Genomic DNA, 16,411 nt, shown 5'->3' on the forward strand with positions numbered 1-16,411 from the left:
CTGTAGGAGCAAGAAGGGAGAGCACACAGCTCAGCCTCAGAAGCGGGATGTGATGGGGGAAGGCTACTGGGAGCAGCATCATTGAGCACCTACTGCATGCAGGCCCTGTGTGAAACACTGGGAAATGGAATGAGGAAGGAGAGCCAGTCCTGGCACTCTGGGACCGCCAGGCTCTTGAGTTAGGGAGGCTTAAATCATTCCAGTTTAAAATGGCTTTGCACACTGGTTAGAAGTGGCAAGACAGGGACGACAGCAGAGGCAGCAGGGACCACATGGCACATGGGCCTGAATGCCATGCTGAGCAGAGCCCTTTTCCTGCAGCAAGCACCATATCAATGTGGGCGTGGCAGGGAGGGGGAAGAACACCTACTTTTTCTCTTGACAGGCTGGGTTTAACCGACACCTCCTCCAGGAAGCCCCCAGGCTTGGTGCTTACTCTGGGTTCCCACAGCATGTCCCCCATAGTATTGAAAGTGGACGTGTTAGTCACTCAGTTGTGACTCTTTGCGATCCCATGGACTGTAGCCCACCACTCTCCTCTGTCCATGGGATTCTCCAGGCAAGAATACTGGAGTGGGTAGCCATTTCCTTCTCTAGGGGCTCTTCCTGTCCCAGGGGTTGAACCCGGGTTTCCTGCGTTGCAGACAGACTCTTTACCATCTGAGCCACCAGGGAACCCTCCCCCCATGGTATTGTCATTGCCCTTTTATCAGTCTACTACTAGACTGACACCCATTTCAGCTCCTGCTGTACAGTAGTTGCTCAATAAATATCTGTTGAAGAAACAAATAAATGAGTCAACATCTTACCTGTTTCTTCCTGACCTGTTGGTTCCATCTGAAGGGTGGAAAAAGTTGGGGAGGGAGCTTGGAACATAAGCTTCTAAACTGAGATGCACAAGATGTCTGAGGGGCACCCCCTTGCAGAACCCAGCCCATCTTTGGCACTGGGACCTCTGAGGAATCAGGCTTTCAAGGAGGGCTGGGAGTGGATTATGATGGGTAGAGGTCACACTCCCATAATTCTCATCCCCCCTCACCCCAAATAGGTCTGACCCAAGTGGAAAACTGAGCGGCTGAAGCCCTCAAATAGTGCCAGAGGGGGCCTGCCCAAAGCTGGGGGCTTTGGGGACTGTGTTTGGAGCAAGCTAAACTCTCATCCATTGAAAGCAGCTCATACCATGGGAGTGGGGACCAGGGACTGAGGAATGAGTTGGATTCAAGCCCACCCTCAGGTGCCCTCGAGTCCAGAAGGATGGGAACGGCGTGACCTGGGCATTCCTGCTCTGCAGAGGGAGCCCTGGAAGTCCCCCTGCCAGGCAAGTTAGCTTTTCCAAGCTTAATGGAAGAGGAACTGGAGCGTCAAGCTGGGGATGGTCCAAGACCAGGCCACAAATGGCCTGAGACCCCAGCCCGGGCTGAGTGATGGCCAAGTGCGTCCTCTGCCCCTGCACCCAGCAGCTGCCATCGGCTCCCCCAGACCCCCTCACTGGCCAGTCCCTTGCCTCCCTGATGGCAAGGCCTTTGCCTTTGTCTTGCCCTCACGGTCACCTTGGGAGGGAAGTGTTACAACATATGTGCTCATCTTACAGATCAGGAAACAGACTTAGCAAGGGCAGCGGACAAGGCTTCCCAGCAAAGACTGCCTGGGTTTAAAGCCCCGCTTTACCATGTATTAGCTCGTGACCTTCAACAAGTCATCCCACCTTTCTGAGCCTTGGTTTCCTCATCTGTAAAATGTGAATGATAGTCGTAATCACCTCACAGAGTCAAATGAGTTAATACATCTTAAGTGTTGAGAGCAGGAGCGGCAGTCCAGCAGTGTCATCGGTTGACCCTGTGTGCATTATTGTCACTCTAAGCTGTACATGTGTCCACGCACACACCCACCTGTGAACTCCAGAGGCGGGGCTAGGAGCCCACAGCTGGCAAAGCCACAGCATGTGACCTGGGTGGGGGGAACTTGTCCTCATATAGTGCCCTCACCAATCCTGTTAGACACCTCCCACCCTGGTTGAGGCTCAGGCCATTGAGGCGGTGAGGGAGACAGGAGAGACCCCAAGAAGGCAGAGACAGACACCCGCCCCCTGCCCCTGCCCCCGCAGGCCTAGGGAAGCCTGGAGCAGCCCACCTCACTGCCTTTGCGGCCTTGGGGCTTGTGTCCTGTAGACAAAGGCAAGGGAAGCGTCCTGTTTGTTTTCCCAGGGCCAAGGCAATGCATTTTTAGCTCCTCCAGTCTGCAGACAAGGAAGAGGATGTTTGGACGGGCAGCTCTGATGTACCTGTCCTGGAAGCTGGCTGGAAATGGAGTAAAGCCCCCCAGGGTGAGGGGAGCCAGGCCAGACAGGCTGGGAGACAACCCCCGTCTGGCACCTGGTCCGCTCTCACTGTGCATGTTGCTGCTCACCTGCTGGTCCGGGAGCACCCTGATCACTGAGACAGCCTCACTTCCGGACCACTCGCCCTGAGCCGGAGCTTTACCTAAACTGACAGCATCCAGAGAAGTACAGCAAAGATCACCCTTTCAGCCGCAAACGAACACGACTGGCAGAGTCCTTCCCCACTTCCCAGAGGGCTGGTGCTCTTATCATAGTGTTCATACCTGGAGGAGAGGGCAGTGAAGGTCAGAGAGAGATGCTAGCTTGTCCGGTGTCACCCAGCAAGGAAGTCACTGTACCAGAATTTGAATCCGGAGCTGTCATGCCAAAGCCCATACTTTTGCCATCGCCCTGATACATGATGCCTCCCTGTGTGGCCTGGATCACAGCTGCCTAGCTTTTCATGTCATTTTACACATAGAAAAGTAAACAAATTACACAAGCCAGATGAAGGAGGCTGGGCAGGGCAGGGGGCAGTGGGCCCCCAAGACCCGCCCAGCACCCCAGGGTGGGAAGCCGCCTTCTATCTCTGGGTTAGCCAGCCCTTTACAAACCAGGGTGTCCTGGCCACTGGATGCCGAAGATTTGACTAGGAATTCTGGAAAGGATGGGACAGGCAGGTAACAGACAGTCCTCTGGGTGGGGGTACCACTACAACAGCACACAGACCCTCACCAGCTTTCCAGGGGAATATATTTGTCACTGCAGGAAACATAATGGACTTGTCAATGGGAAGCCAGCTGCAGTGTAAAAGTCAGAGATTTTTCATCAACATTCATGAGAACAAATGTCTACGTGGCACTCACTTCCTTGGCAGCTTGCTCCAAGCCCTTCAGGTGTATTGACTCAGTTAAGCCCTAAGAGAGGAGCCATGATCACCTCATTTTACAGATGGGAGCACCAATATCTGGTGCAGTTCCACCAGGGCAGGGAGGAGGAAGGGCAGGGCTGGGATTTGAACCTGGGTAGCCGGGGCCAGCGTCATTCTCTGGATGTCTACACCCATCTGCCAGGTCAGGCAAAGAGGAAGATATGTAAGTGCCCAGTCTACCTGGGCCCCGCCCTCACTCACCCACAGATTTTGGCCCGGCTCCACGGCTCTCTAGGGAGGGCCCTCTGGTGGGCATTGGTCTGAACCCCTGGCTAAAGAAACCTCGTGCTGTCATGAACTGGGCAGTGGACCCTAGAGGCATCGTAAGGAAATGCACACGGGAGGTATACATGGTCCAGTCCTGGTCTTCCTCTCTCTCTGCCTCAGCTTACCCACCCACACCCCCATCCCCCCCCACCGCTGTTAGGAAGTGCCCCTTTGGGAGAAGATCTGACGTGGCTTCAATATCCAAGATTGATGGAGAAGGACCCTGCTGGGTAAGGCCTGCAAGTCTGCCTTTGAGACCCTGCAGGTGCCAGTTACTGACTGTGTGTCCTTGGGCAGGGCATTGGCCTCTCTGAGCCTCACTTTCCTCATCTGGACACGGATAGCCACACTTGCCTTGCAGGGCTGCTCTGAGGATTGGACGGGAGAAACGGTGTGAAAGAGCCTGCCACCACATACTTGCTCAGTTTGCATCGAGGTCTAGGTCTCCACCATTACTTCCCGCAGTGTGGCCTACCCCACCGACCAGCAGCCATATCCTCAGAAGTTTGTTAGAAATGCACAGTGCCAGGCCAACCCTGGACCTGCTGAATGAGAATCTGCATTTTGGAAAGACTCTGGTGAGCCGTGTGCACAGTCTGAGGAGCCCTGCTCTAAAGCATGGTCCTGAAGGGTCCGACATTGTGATTTCATAGCTCAACCCCTGAACCACCAGACAATCCAGGGAGAGCAAGGTGTATTATCCCCATTCTACAGACAAGAAAACTGAGTCCTGAAGAGATCACGTGACTTCCCTAATTCACATGATTGGGAGGCACCCAAGTCAGATGTCATTCAGTGCATTGGGCTTCAGGGCTGGACCTGCTGGGGTGGCCGTCCTGGGCCAGTCTGGCGCTGGGCTTGGAGAAGAGCACTGCAAGATCTCAGCGTGCTCATTTGTTGAGTGGGGTCCCAATACAACCTGATGGTGAGGAGTGTGTGCAGACATGGCCTGTGTGGTGCCCCGAAGTTGTCCTCATAGAGAATGGGGTGTTGCATTGTCAGCTCACCTCTGGAGCCCCCTGCCCTTGAGGGGCTTACAGGCTGAGGCAGGCAGGTGGAAGACAGAAAGACCGAGACAACTGTGCAAACACCCTCGGGTGGTGCTTATATAAGTCAACAAGCAAACAAGGCAGCCCGGCGGGAGTGACTAATCGTCTTAATAGTAACCACCACGCAGCGGGCATAAGGCTGCCTGTCACCGGGCACATCCCTGCTGTAGCCACAGGGTTGTCATTGATGGACCCAGTGGGAAACTGAGACCCAAGGAAGCTGGGCCACCTTGCTCTTCTTCCTCTCCCCCTCTCTCCCTCCTCCCCTTCCCCTTCTCCCCCTCCCCCCTCCCCTTCCCCCTCCCCCTCCTCTTCGGGGTGTTCCTTCAATTTCCCTGGATATGAACCATGCTGAGGAACCCAGAGTTCACAACCAACCTCCACCACATCCCAGCCGAGTGACCCTCAGGTCACTGCCTTCTGGGCCATAGATGAGGGTGATTCTGGAACATACCTTGTTTGGTCTGGGGGGTTAATCTAGTGACTGGATGTAGGTGCTTAGAACAGAAAGCTCGCTGGGTAAACGAGGGCTGTGGTTATCAGTCCCCTGACTTGGAAAACTCAGTCCCAGCAATTTGCCCCAGAGGGAAGCACCACGGAGAAGACCATACCCTCATTACAGATGAGAAAACTGAGGCTCAGAGAGGGAAAATTGACTTCCCTTAGATCGCCCTGCCTCTTGGAGTTGGAGCGAAGCCAGATCTGGCTGAAGTCATAGAACTTCCAGGACAGCTCTCAAGGGGAGGGAAAAATAAAGGTCAGAAAGGCAGACCCCTCCCCAAGTCCCATCCACCCAGAGGAAGACCTTTTCTCCCGTGGGATTTGGAGGGGATTGCGGGGATGGACTTGTGACTCAGGCGTGAGAGGGGACCAGGGGGACACGGGTCTTGTGCATATCAGCATCTGTGTACTGGGCCCACGAAGGCACATGGGCCTGGGGGTCAGAGAGGACACAAATGCCTGGGGCAGCCAGGGATGCCCACACGGGGGGCACGCGGTGCCAGTCCTAGTGCCCCGGGGCCCTATGTGCAGGTGCCCGGCCAGGGGTCTCCCCTCCCCGAAGACCACCACAGGCTGGAGGGCGCATCTCGGCCTCCACCCTTCATCTCTCCGTCCATCCCCCACCTCTCCCAGCTCCTTCCTGTTTTGATGGAAGGAAAAAATTTCAGCTTTTTCCTTCTTTATTTTTCCAGACGGGTGACTCGCTCGGGAAAGGAATTCCCCCCTCCCCAAACCATCATAATACCTATAAATCGATGCCATAGATCCAGGCCCATCCTGTTGTGCTGGGACAGGCACAGCTATTTTTGGGCGCTCTATGGGGGTGGTACCCTAAGGGAGGGGATATGGTGGGGGGAGGGGGACCTCAGCTGCCTTTTCCCAGTCCACATCCCCCTCCCAGGTTCCTCCCCACCCCCACTCGTCCTCCCAGCCTGGGTTCTGGGAGGAGGGAAGGAAGCCTGCTTAGCCAGGGTATAAATAACTCAGGTGGTTACTCAGCTCCTGAGAACATGATAACATGAGTCATGATGTGAAATCAAGAGAAGCAGTGAACAGCCTTGGGCCGCCGCTCCGGGCAGGGCAGTGGGCCTGCCGGCAGAGAGCTGGGGCCTGGAGACCCGCAGTGGGCAGAGCTCAGGAGGATGGGGGAAGCTGCTCTCCCCTGCATGGTCTCAGACAAGCCTCCTCCTAGCTCAGACACTCAGCTCACCCATTTGGGATGTGGGGCAGGGTGGGCTGGGTGGACTTCATTCCTGGGGTCCTCCCTGAGCTGGGAAGAGGATGGAGGGCAAGGGCCATTCTGAGCAGTGAAGCCTGGGTTCCTCTCCCTTCGCCTGTCCCAGTCAGCCGGAAGAGCAGGTCTGCTGGAACTTCTGGTACCCCTCCCCCCATCTCCAAGGCAGGTGGCCCAAGGAGTTCCCTGGGGCCTCCAGGGGACATGCAGGGTGGGCGATGGGGGCTTAGATGGGAGCCCAAAGCTCCTGGACACTTGGCCTACTGAACCTTCCCCCACCAGGGTGGCCCTGAACCAAGGACAGTCCCTGTCCTCCTCCTCTGGCTGCCTGACCTCAGGGTGGACATGAAGCGTGGGTGCAGAAACAGAACACCCTCCAGGATCCCGGCTTAGCCAGGGTGATCAGCCCGGGGCAGCCTGGCCAGGGTGCTGGCTCAGTCCCGAGTTCTGGCAGATGTGGGTCAGAAGGCAGCCCTAGCTGTGGCCACCCCCCGCCCCCAACACACACCTGCTCACCCAAGGAAGTCCTCAGCTTCAGGCTCCTCTCCAGAGCAGGGCAGGACTGGACCCCATGTTGCCATGGCAACAGGTTCTGGAGCCTGCGCAGGCGGAGCCCTGTGACTGCCTGGCCCGCTGGGGAGAGGGCCACGCTGGAGCGAAGGCGCACAGTACTTGTCCTGGTGGGAGGGTGCGGGCTGAGGCACAGCTGATTGCGGTGGATCCAGGATGGGAGTCAGGACCCTGGCCGTCCGCATGGCAGTCAGCAACTCACGCCTTCGATCTGAGCCCCACCCCTGACTAGAAAACGGCAGAGCCGCGGGGAGGACTGATGTTGTCTTGGCTGTGAAGAGCATCGCACAGCTGAACGGCTGTGATCAGGGCTGCCCAGAGCCCCCTCTTCTCATCTGGGAGGCCTCCCCTTCTTACCTTTGGCCTTAATCCCAAGGGTAGCACCCCCAGTGTCGGCACCCCCCCACCGCCACCCCCCACCCCGGCTCTGCCCTGCTGACCCTTGGCCCGGCTTCTCCTCCAGCAGGCCAGGGGCCACCCCACCACCGCCCCCAACCCCTGCAGGCCTAGACAGCTTGGCATGGCTCAGACCCAGCCATTCAGTGGACCGCCTGCCCTCTGGCCCATCACAAACAATGGGGACTCCAGGAATATTGTCCTGCTCGGGCTGAATCAAACGCTCTAAATTTAGCCCATCTGATGCGTCCTCTGCTTCCTGCCCCTGCTGCCCTCCTTTCAAGGCGATGAGGTCACCCCGGAACCGCTTGCCCCAGCAGCCAGACCCGGGGGTTTCCAGGCTTGGGGCTGTGCTCTTGCTGTTGGGGGATGAGATGCCTTGAGACCAGGGGTCATAAGTCCTTCCTCCCTCCTTCTTTTCCTCCCTCCCTCCTTCCCTCTCTCCCTCCCTCCTTCCACCTCAGGCTGCTTTGCCCAGAGCTGAGTCTCCAGGAACTTTACCACCAGCCTGAGTTGGGGAAGTCCACCACGGAGGGAGAGAGCAGGGTGCAGTGAGCACCCAGGGAAGAGGCTTCCATTGACGACCCAGAGGCCTGGACATATTGGAAGAAACACAGAGTTTCATTGTCATCCATTCAAAAAAGATGTATTGGTGGGGCTTCCCTTGTGGTCCAGTGGTTAAGACTATGAGATTGCAAGGCAGGGGGCACGTGTTCAATCCCTGGTCCAGGAACTAAGATCCACCATGCTGTGGGTCATGGCCAAAAAAATAAAAAATAAAAGGGTATATTGAGTGCATGCTCTGTGCTGGGCACAGTGTGGGAGAGAAGGTAACCCTGCCCTCCTGGAGTAGACAGATTAGAGGAAGAAAGTGAATCAACGGAATAAACAATAAATGACCAAGATCCTTTCTGTCATGACACATGTTATAAAGGAAAAGAAATCAAAGAGATGGGCTCATGAAATGTGAGCAGAGGGCCCTGGTTCAGAGAAAGGGGTCAGAGAAGGCCTCTGGAGAGGTGACGTTTGAGCTGAGTCTTGGATGACCAGAAAGAACTATTTGAAGATCTGGGTGGGGCCGAGGCCCCCAGGCCAGAGGAGAGGCAAGGGTGGCAGATGGCCTGGAGAGAAGAAACTGGTCAGGTTGTCAGGCTGAGGCTGTCAGGAGGCCAGGAGACCATCCCAGGAGAAATGGGGTGGGGAGGGGGTGGGATCAGGAGGCAGCAGGGGCTATGTGAGGAAGAAGTGGGGTGACATTCCCCGTGTGAGAGGCAGTCCCCTGCCCCCGGGTGATGAGCAAGGGAGTCACGTGCCTGACTCAAAGATTTAAGAGAATCTGTTGGTTGCTGTGTAGAGGTGGGACAGCAGAGAGACCAGAGAGGATGCTGAAGCTGTAGCATCTTGGCATAATAAAAACCATTTGCTAGAGGGCATCTTCAAGATTCACCTGCTTCAGTCCTCGTGAGTCTCTGAGGCCCAGAAAAGGGATGTGTCTTGCCCAAGGTCATGTTGGCGCTCTGCCTGGAAAACCTTTGATAGGAGTTAGTAAGAGGGACTTTGACCCCTGGAAAGAGCATCATGTCTGAGACGCTGCCCTCAGCCTGGCTCTCCCAGTCTGTAGGCTGAGCCGTGGGCCCTACCCAGGATCCAGTTGGGGTAAAGGTGAGCCAACTGGAGGTGTACGGTCCCTGGGGGATGGCCAGGCCCCTCCCACCACAACCCTCTCCCCTCCCAAAAGCCCCCGCTCTCCTGCTCTGCCAAGAATCTGGGGTTGGCAGGGAGTTGTGGGGGGGCCTCTGGAATGTCGCTTTCTGGTGCCAGCAACAGCGTGCCAACCTCGGTGGGGGCCACGGGGGCGGATGGGGGATCACCGGATCTTGTCTGGAATGGGGAGCTGTCCGACGGGAGCCAGGGGAGGGCTGGGCCCTGCCTGCTGCTTCCCAGGTGGGGTCATCCCACGTTGGAGCTGCCCCCCAACCCCCAGCTTCCATGAGCTGCTGACGCGCTGACTCTCTACTCACCATCCCTCCAGGAGCAAGGAAGCCGGTTCCCTAGGAACAGTGCCCCCATCCCACTCTTCCCTCCAAGCCCACGTCCTCTAGCTTTACCCTGGATCCTAGCTGGGGGTGAGGGGAGACCGTGCTCTGTGAGATTCCTATTATACCAGGATTGAGGAACAGCGCTTTGGACAGAAGCTGATTTGGGTTCATCTTATCTTGACAGTGGTGGACTTTCTGGGCCTCAGTTTCCTCATCTGCAAAATAGACATGATCTCCCTGCACAAGGACTTGGTGTGAGAATGTAATAAGGAACCCCCCACCCCACTCCCAGACTTCCCTTGTGGCTCAGCTGGTAAAGAATCTGCTTGCAAAGCAGGAGACCTGGGTTTGATCCCTGGGTGGGGAAGATCCCCTGGAGAAGGGAAAGGCTACCCACTTCAGTATCCTGGCCTGGAGAATTCCATGGACTATACAGTCCATGGGGGTTGCAAAGAGTCAGATGCGACTGAGTGACTTTTATTTCACCCCACTCCCAGGGCCTGGCACCCTCCAGCGCTCCTTGTCTGTTGGTTTCCCCCTCCTTTCCCCGCTCCTGATCAGTTTCCCCATCCCCACACCCCCTGGCCACCATGGGGAACTTGGAAGCTTCTCTGCTGTGACGGGACCAGAGACCAGGAGAGGTGGAGCTTGGGAGCGGCAAGGGGCAGTGCGGTATCTGGTTGGAGTCCTGGCTCGGGAGTCAGACAGAACTCAGTTGAGCCCTTGCTCCTCCACTGACCAACTGTGTGGCCTTTTCCAAGTTACTAAACCTCTCTGAGCCTCGATTGCCTTACTTATCCAATAGTAATAAATAATAATAGTGCCTTCCCCCACCAGGTTATCAAGATATGGTTGTCACTGTTATCAACTGGTAGGGGAAAGAGTGCGGGGGAATCTCGTGTACCCCAGGGGCCTCAGGTTTTTGGAAGCCTCTGGTGAAGGTCAGAGACAGACTTGAGTGGCTGGAGTGAGAGGGCAGCCAGCACCCAGACCCTCACCCACACTCCTGTGCCTCTCGTGGCACGAGAAGCCGAGGGGCCAGAGACTCTCTGGGGACCCCCCACGTGCCCAGCTTTGCTGGTGGTGGAGCTGGGTGAGGCTCCTTTTCCAGCCAGATGCCCTTCAGGCCTGGGCCAGGGCTGCCCCCTCCTCCCCTCGCCAGCAGGGCCCGGGCCAGGATGCCTTTATTTTTATACCCACAACAATGCCTGGCTGGGCACGGCCTCCTGCAGAGGACAGAGCAAGGATGGCTGGAAGCCACACCTCCTGGGCCAGCGCTCCTCACCCCCAGACAGGTGCCAAGAGGACACAGCCCTCCCACTGATGGGGGCACGGGACCTGCCCGGGTTCCTCTCGCCCCTGGCCTTGACCCTGCTCTCCCTTGGGGGTCCGGATTCCAGAGTCCTTCATAGTCCCTGTTCCCCACCCCGGCTGGGATGAGCCACCCCCACCAGACAGGCCTGGATGAGGCACACCTGCTGTGCTTGGGTTTCCCCCAGGTCCAGTCCCTGGAGTCCCTATGGAACCCAGGACATCTGGCTCCTCATGAGGGGACTGGCTCAGATCCCCGCCCCACCCCAGAGCCCTCTCTGCGTCCTCGGAAAGGCTCCCCTTCCTGCCCCATGCCCTTAACCCACTACTGCCCCCTCACCCTTCCCTCTGCTCCCAGCTCTCCAGAAAATTCCCGAGTCTGTTCAGCAGGAGGACGGTGAACTGGGCAGTGACTGGCAGCAACACTCCCGGAGGGCAGGGCAAGATCAATGGATCAGAAGTCAGGGATGAGGAGTCTGGTCACGCCATCAACCCCCAGGTGACCTTGAGAGGGACCCAGAACCACCGGAGAAACCAATGGTTTTTCGCTTGGTTTCCTCTTCTTCAAAACGAGGATAATTAACCGACCCTCCTCCCGTCTCAGTCTGGGAGACGGTTGTGAGCTGCTGCAGACACATGGGTCGCAGGGCCTCTGGATGGGCAGGAGACATTGGAAACTGTTGTCCCCAGTGCCCACTGGTCTGGGGGAAGAGCCACAGATGCCAAACCCCAGAGCCAAACAGCCTGGCTTCAGGTCCCCACTCTCCGTGATCAGGCTCAGACTTTAGGTGGGGCAACTACCCACTGAGTCCCCATCTGTAAAATGGAATCAAGACAGTACATGTCTCAGAGTTCTTGGGAAGACTGAGATAAAAATATAGAGAGAACGTGCTTGATTCACATCAGCTCTAACCACATGTGTGGCAGAGCTGAGAGGGACACGTGTGTGCATGTGTCCAGGTATGTCCACACGTCTCCTCCCGCTGGCATCTCCTCCTACTGGGACCCCACTCCCACAGTCTAGCCCACCCCTGGCCACTGGGGAGCAGCCTCAAAGGGCGATGTCTGGGAGAGGGTGCTGGAGAGGGGGACAGGTCACCGAAGTCCTCGGCACGGGCTGTCTGTCCTATCCCCCAGGCTGCTTTGACATTTCCCCATAGCAGTTCTGCCTGTATAGCCCCCGTAGTTGCTTTATCTGCCTTCTGCCTGCACCCATATGTGTGCGCGAGCTCAGTCGTGTCCGACTCTTTGCGACTCCATGGACTGTAGCTCCCCAGGCTCCTCTGTCCATGGCACTTTTCAGGCAAGAATACTGGAGTGGGTTGCCATCTCCTCCTCCAGGGGATCTTCCCCACCCAGGGACTGAACTTGCACCTCCTTCATTGCAAGCAGATTCTTGACCCACTGAGCTGCCAGGGAAGACCGAGATTTTGTCTGTTTTGTCTGCTGCCTCAGTGCCTAGACCAGTGCCAGACACACAGTAGGTGCTCAACAAGCACGTGGATGGATGGTTTTGTTGTCAGCTCTACTGAGGTGTCATGCACAGACAATGGAAGTTGCCAGCTGTCAAACTCAAGCGTATACAGTGGTGTACACACCACCTCCATCAAGACCGAGATCACTTCCTCATCCTAAAGGTTCCTTCAGCCCCTGCTTAGTGGCTTTCAGTCCTGGCCCCAGGCAAGCACTGGCCTGCCTTCTAGTATGATAATGTTGAACTTTCCAGAATGCCGCATAAGGTGTGTGTCGTGATCACGCCTGCCTTGGAGGAGATGACACCAGCTGTGGTGTGGGTCCTGGCAAGGAGGGCCGAGGAGGGTGGAGGGACCCGGCAGGATGGAGGTGAAGGATGGAGGGAAGGTGGAGGGCTCGAGAGGAACCCTCAGGGCCAGGTGAGCATCCGGCTGCAGCAGCAGAGGCACGGCTTCCTGCTGAAGCAGCTGACCAGAGGGCGAGGGGCCATCGTGAAGCAAGAGTTCAGGGGGTGTTGCTGGCTTGCCTGGAGAGAGAAAGATGCTCACAGGCACCTGAGTCCGTGGGTGTGCATGTAAGCACACCTGTGCACACACAAGGAGGAGGGCAGCCCAAGCAGATGGCACTGAGTTAACAGCCGCGGAGAGGCACAGTCACTCCAAGCCTTGCTGTTTGCATCTTCTCTGCAGAGAGGTTCTTCTCTCCAGGCTGCACAAAGCGGAGCCAACACGTTTGGTGAGTCCCTGGGCCCAGCCCTGGGAGAGGCGTGGTGCATGTGGAAGGAATCCCAACCTTAGGATGTAGCTGGTATCTGATGCTCCCTCTGACATATGAGGATGTGGAGGTGTGAAGAGGCTGAGTGATTTGGTCTTGTTACAGTGACAGCACGCAAATACAGTTTCTTCAATTTGTGACATGCTCTCCTTACAGCACAACCTTGACCTTCCCCCGATGGAGACACATCCTTCTGTGTTCCCCCTCCTCCAATCTAGAGAGCCTTGGAATTTGCAGATGCAAAGCTCTGTGGTTTCTGAGCGAGGTCAGAAAATGCGATGTAGCTTCCACTTGGTTCTCCTAGGACACTCACCTCTGGAGCACTGAGCCACCGCCATGCTGGGAGGAAGCCCAACCAGCCCATGTAGACCAAGTAGAAGGGCCCAGAAAGAACAGGAGGAGGAGAGAGATGACCAGCCAGCCGACTGCAGCCACTGGCTGCAGCTGCATGAGGAACCTCAAGCCAGACCCCCTAGCCAAGCCCATTCCAAATTCATGACCCATAGAAACTATGAAAAACAGTAAGATGATTCTTGTTGTTTTAAGCAGTGTAAAGTGTGGGGTTGGTTGGTTATGTGGCTAATTAAAACACAACCCTCATGTTGATGGATGGCAGAAATGGAACCAATTTTGCAAAGCAATTATCCTTCAATTAAAAAAAAATAAACACAACCCATTGCAAATCTTGCAGGATTCATGATTCAAAATAATCTAGAATCCAGCTGCTTCTCACCTCTCCACCCACACCACCCTAATCTGCCCCCCCCCGCCCCTCCCCCCACCACCATCGCCTCTTGCCTGGACCACTCAGCAGCCTCCGAACTGGTCTCCCTGCTTCTGCTCTCGACCCTGCAGTCTGTGGTCTGCACAGCAGTCAGAGTGAACCTATGGAGCCAAGACACCTGCTCAGAGCCCTCCCATGGCTCCCATCTCCCTCAAGTCTTCACAGCCACCCACAGGCTCTACATGACCTGCCTCCATGACCTCTGACCTCAGCCCTCCCAGCTCTCCCCTCCTTTACTCCACTCCAGCTGTTTCCCCAAACTCATCACTGCCCGTGTGATTCCTTCCGCCTAGGATTACTTTTCCTCCTGAGGTCTGCCTAGCTCACTCCCCACCCCTTCAGCTGTCACCCCCAAAGCCACCTATTCGTGAGGCCCCCCTGACTGCCATGTGCCCCCCAAACTCCCGCTCCTCTCCCTGCCTCACTTTTCTCCGTTGAATTTCTTCCTCCTAATGATGATAATAACTTATGTCTATATTTTTTGCCGTGTGCCTTCATTGTCACATGCGCTCCCTGCCAAGAGCAACTTTGTTTTTTGTTGTTGTTTTCTTCTATTTTTTTTTTTTTTTAATGTTTGGCTGCACCGGGTCTTCATTGCTGGGCTCAGGCTTTCTCTAGTTGTGGCAAGTGGAGACCACTCTTCCTTGCAGTGTGCAAGCCTCTCATTACGGTGGCTTCTCTCTTGTGGTGGATGGGCTCTAGGGCATTCCGGCTCAGTAGTTGTGGCTTATGGGCTTAGTGGCTCCATAGCATGTGAAATCTTCCCAGACCAGGGATCAAACCTATATCTGCTGCATTGGTAGTCGGATTCTTGACCACTGGACCGCCAGGGAAGCCCAAGATCAACTTTTTTTCCACTGCTTTGTCCTCACTGACTAGTTCAGGGCCTGGGATGGAGAGTTTTGATGTCTACTGAATGAACCAAAGAATGGATGAGTGAATGAATGACTCCAGAATCCTCCCACTTAACTAAAATCCCTGATAGTTAAGAGGATAAGAGAAGAGGCATTGAGCTGCCCTCCTGCCCATCCGGGGTAGATCCTCATGGTCCAGATGAGGAGACAGGCCTGAGAAGGTAAATCATTTGTTGAAGGCTAGCCAGTCATCTATGTGATCAACAAATGTAAAAGCTTTAAAGCATCGAAACCTTCTGGAGTCTTCAAATCCAAACTTCCTGAGTTCAAATCCCAGGGCTTCCCCTTGCAAGCCTAGGGGGGAGTTACTTCATCTCCATGCCTCAGTGTCCTCATATCTAATATAGGAATAATCTTCCACTCCAGAGGCAGCACATATGCCCTGTGACAAATGAGTTTTAAGCCCCAGCACCCCTTAGCTGCACGGCCCCATCCAAGGCAACATTTCTATTTCCTGTTCTGTTTTTAAAAAAACTTTTTTTACTTTATATTGGAGCAGAGTTGACTAACTATGTTGTGTTAGTTTCAGGTGTATAGCAAAGTAATTCAGTTGTACATGCATATGTATCTATTCTTTTTCAAAGTCTTTTCCCATTTAGGTTGTTACATAGTATTGAGCAGAATTCCCTGTACTAAGCAGTAGGTCCTTGTTGGTTATCCATTTTAGTTGTTTAATAAATTAACTTACTTTTACTGGCAGATAATTGCTTTACAATGTTGTGTTAGCTTCAGCTGTAGGATGGAGTGAATCGGCTTTGTGTACACATATGTCCCCTCCCTCTTGGACCTCCCTCCCACCCCCACATCCATTTTAAATACAGCAGTGTGTACATGGCAATCCCAAACTCCCTAACTCTCCCTCCCCCAGTCCACCCTTCCCCCGCTGGTAACTATAAATTCATTCGCTAAGTCTGTGAGTCTTGTTTTGCAAATAAGTGCATTTGTACCATTTTTTTTTTTTTTAAAGATTCTGCATGTAAGGGATATCACCTATTTCACATTCTTAATTACATTTTCCTTAAAGATCTCAAGAACGATTCAGCTTCAGGCCCCACCAATCCAGGATTGGCCCACCGCCCGTGGCATGTTCAGAATTAAATGAGTTACTGCCCACGGGATGGTGCCTGGCATATAGTGAATGCCCAGTGCTATGTTGTTGAGGGCCCACTGTGTGCCAGGCACTGTGCTTGGAGCTGGAAATTCAGTGATGAACAGAAAAGACCAAGATCCTGTCCTTACAGAGCTTATGTCCTGAGAGGAAGAACAAACAATGAACAAGTGAGCACAAGGTGGTTAAATGGCAGGCAATAACGTACAATCAAGTGGTGCTGCAAGGGGGAAGGAGGTTGGGGAGCGGGCAGGGCAGTGCAGAGGGGTCAAGCAGGTGATATTTAAGAGGTGAATGAATGAGAGAACAGAGTCATTTCAGGCAGAAAGAACAACGGGTGCAAAAACCCTGAGGTAGGAAGGAGTGGGATGCGTTGGAGAAACAGCAACGATGCCAGTGGGAAGTGAGTGGGGAAGCGGCGGCAGGAGATGCCGTCAGAGGAGCCCCGGTGCTGGGTCCACTTCCCTCTCCCCTTCCGGCCTCTGACGGAGTAGCGCTTGCAGAACTGCCACCAGCCCCCCAGGCCCGAGCTAGGGTGCTGCTCCGCTACCGCCCCTCCTGCCTTGTGACCTCAGCTGCAGCCCAGCCCCAGCCCAGCCCCCACTTCCCCTTCCAGCGATGACCCGGGAAGGCAGGAACCGCATCCTTTCCTACACTTCGTCTTCCCTGCCTCGGCCCCTCTCAGACTTCCAGAGAGGACGGAGGAGGTCGGAGCAGCTGACCCACCCCAGCTCATTGGCTGA

General features: G+C 55.3%; 1 protein-coding gene across 1 annotated transcript in view; it reads left to right on the top strand.

The window, feature by feature from the left end:
* Positions 1–16,411, top strand: part of SYNGR1 (synaptogyrin 1) — a 125,352-nt gene that overhangs the window by 4,911 nt on the left and 104,030 nt on the right. The window lies entirely within an intron of this gene.

This window comes from Odocoileus virginianus, chromosome 23 (genome assembly GCF_023699985.2).
Source record: "Odocoileus virginianus isolate 20LAN1187 ecotype Illinois chromosome 23, Ovbor_1.2, whole genome shotgun sequence".
NCBI lineage: Eukaryota > Metazoa > Chordata > Mammalia > Artiodactyla > Cervidae > Odocoileus > Odocoileus virginianus.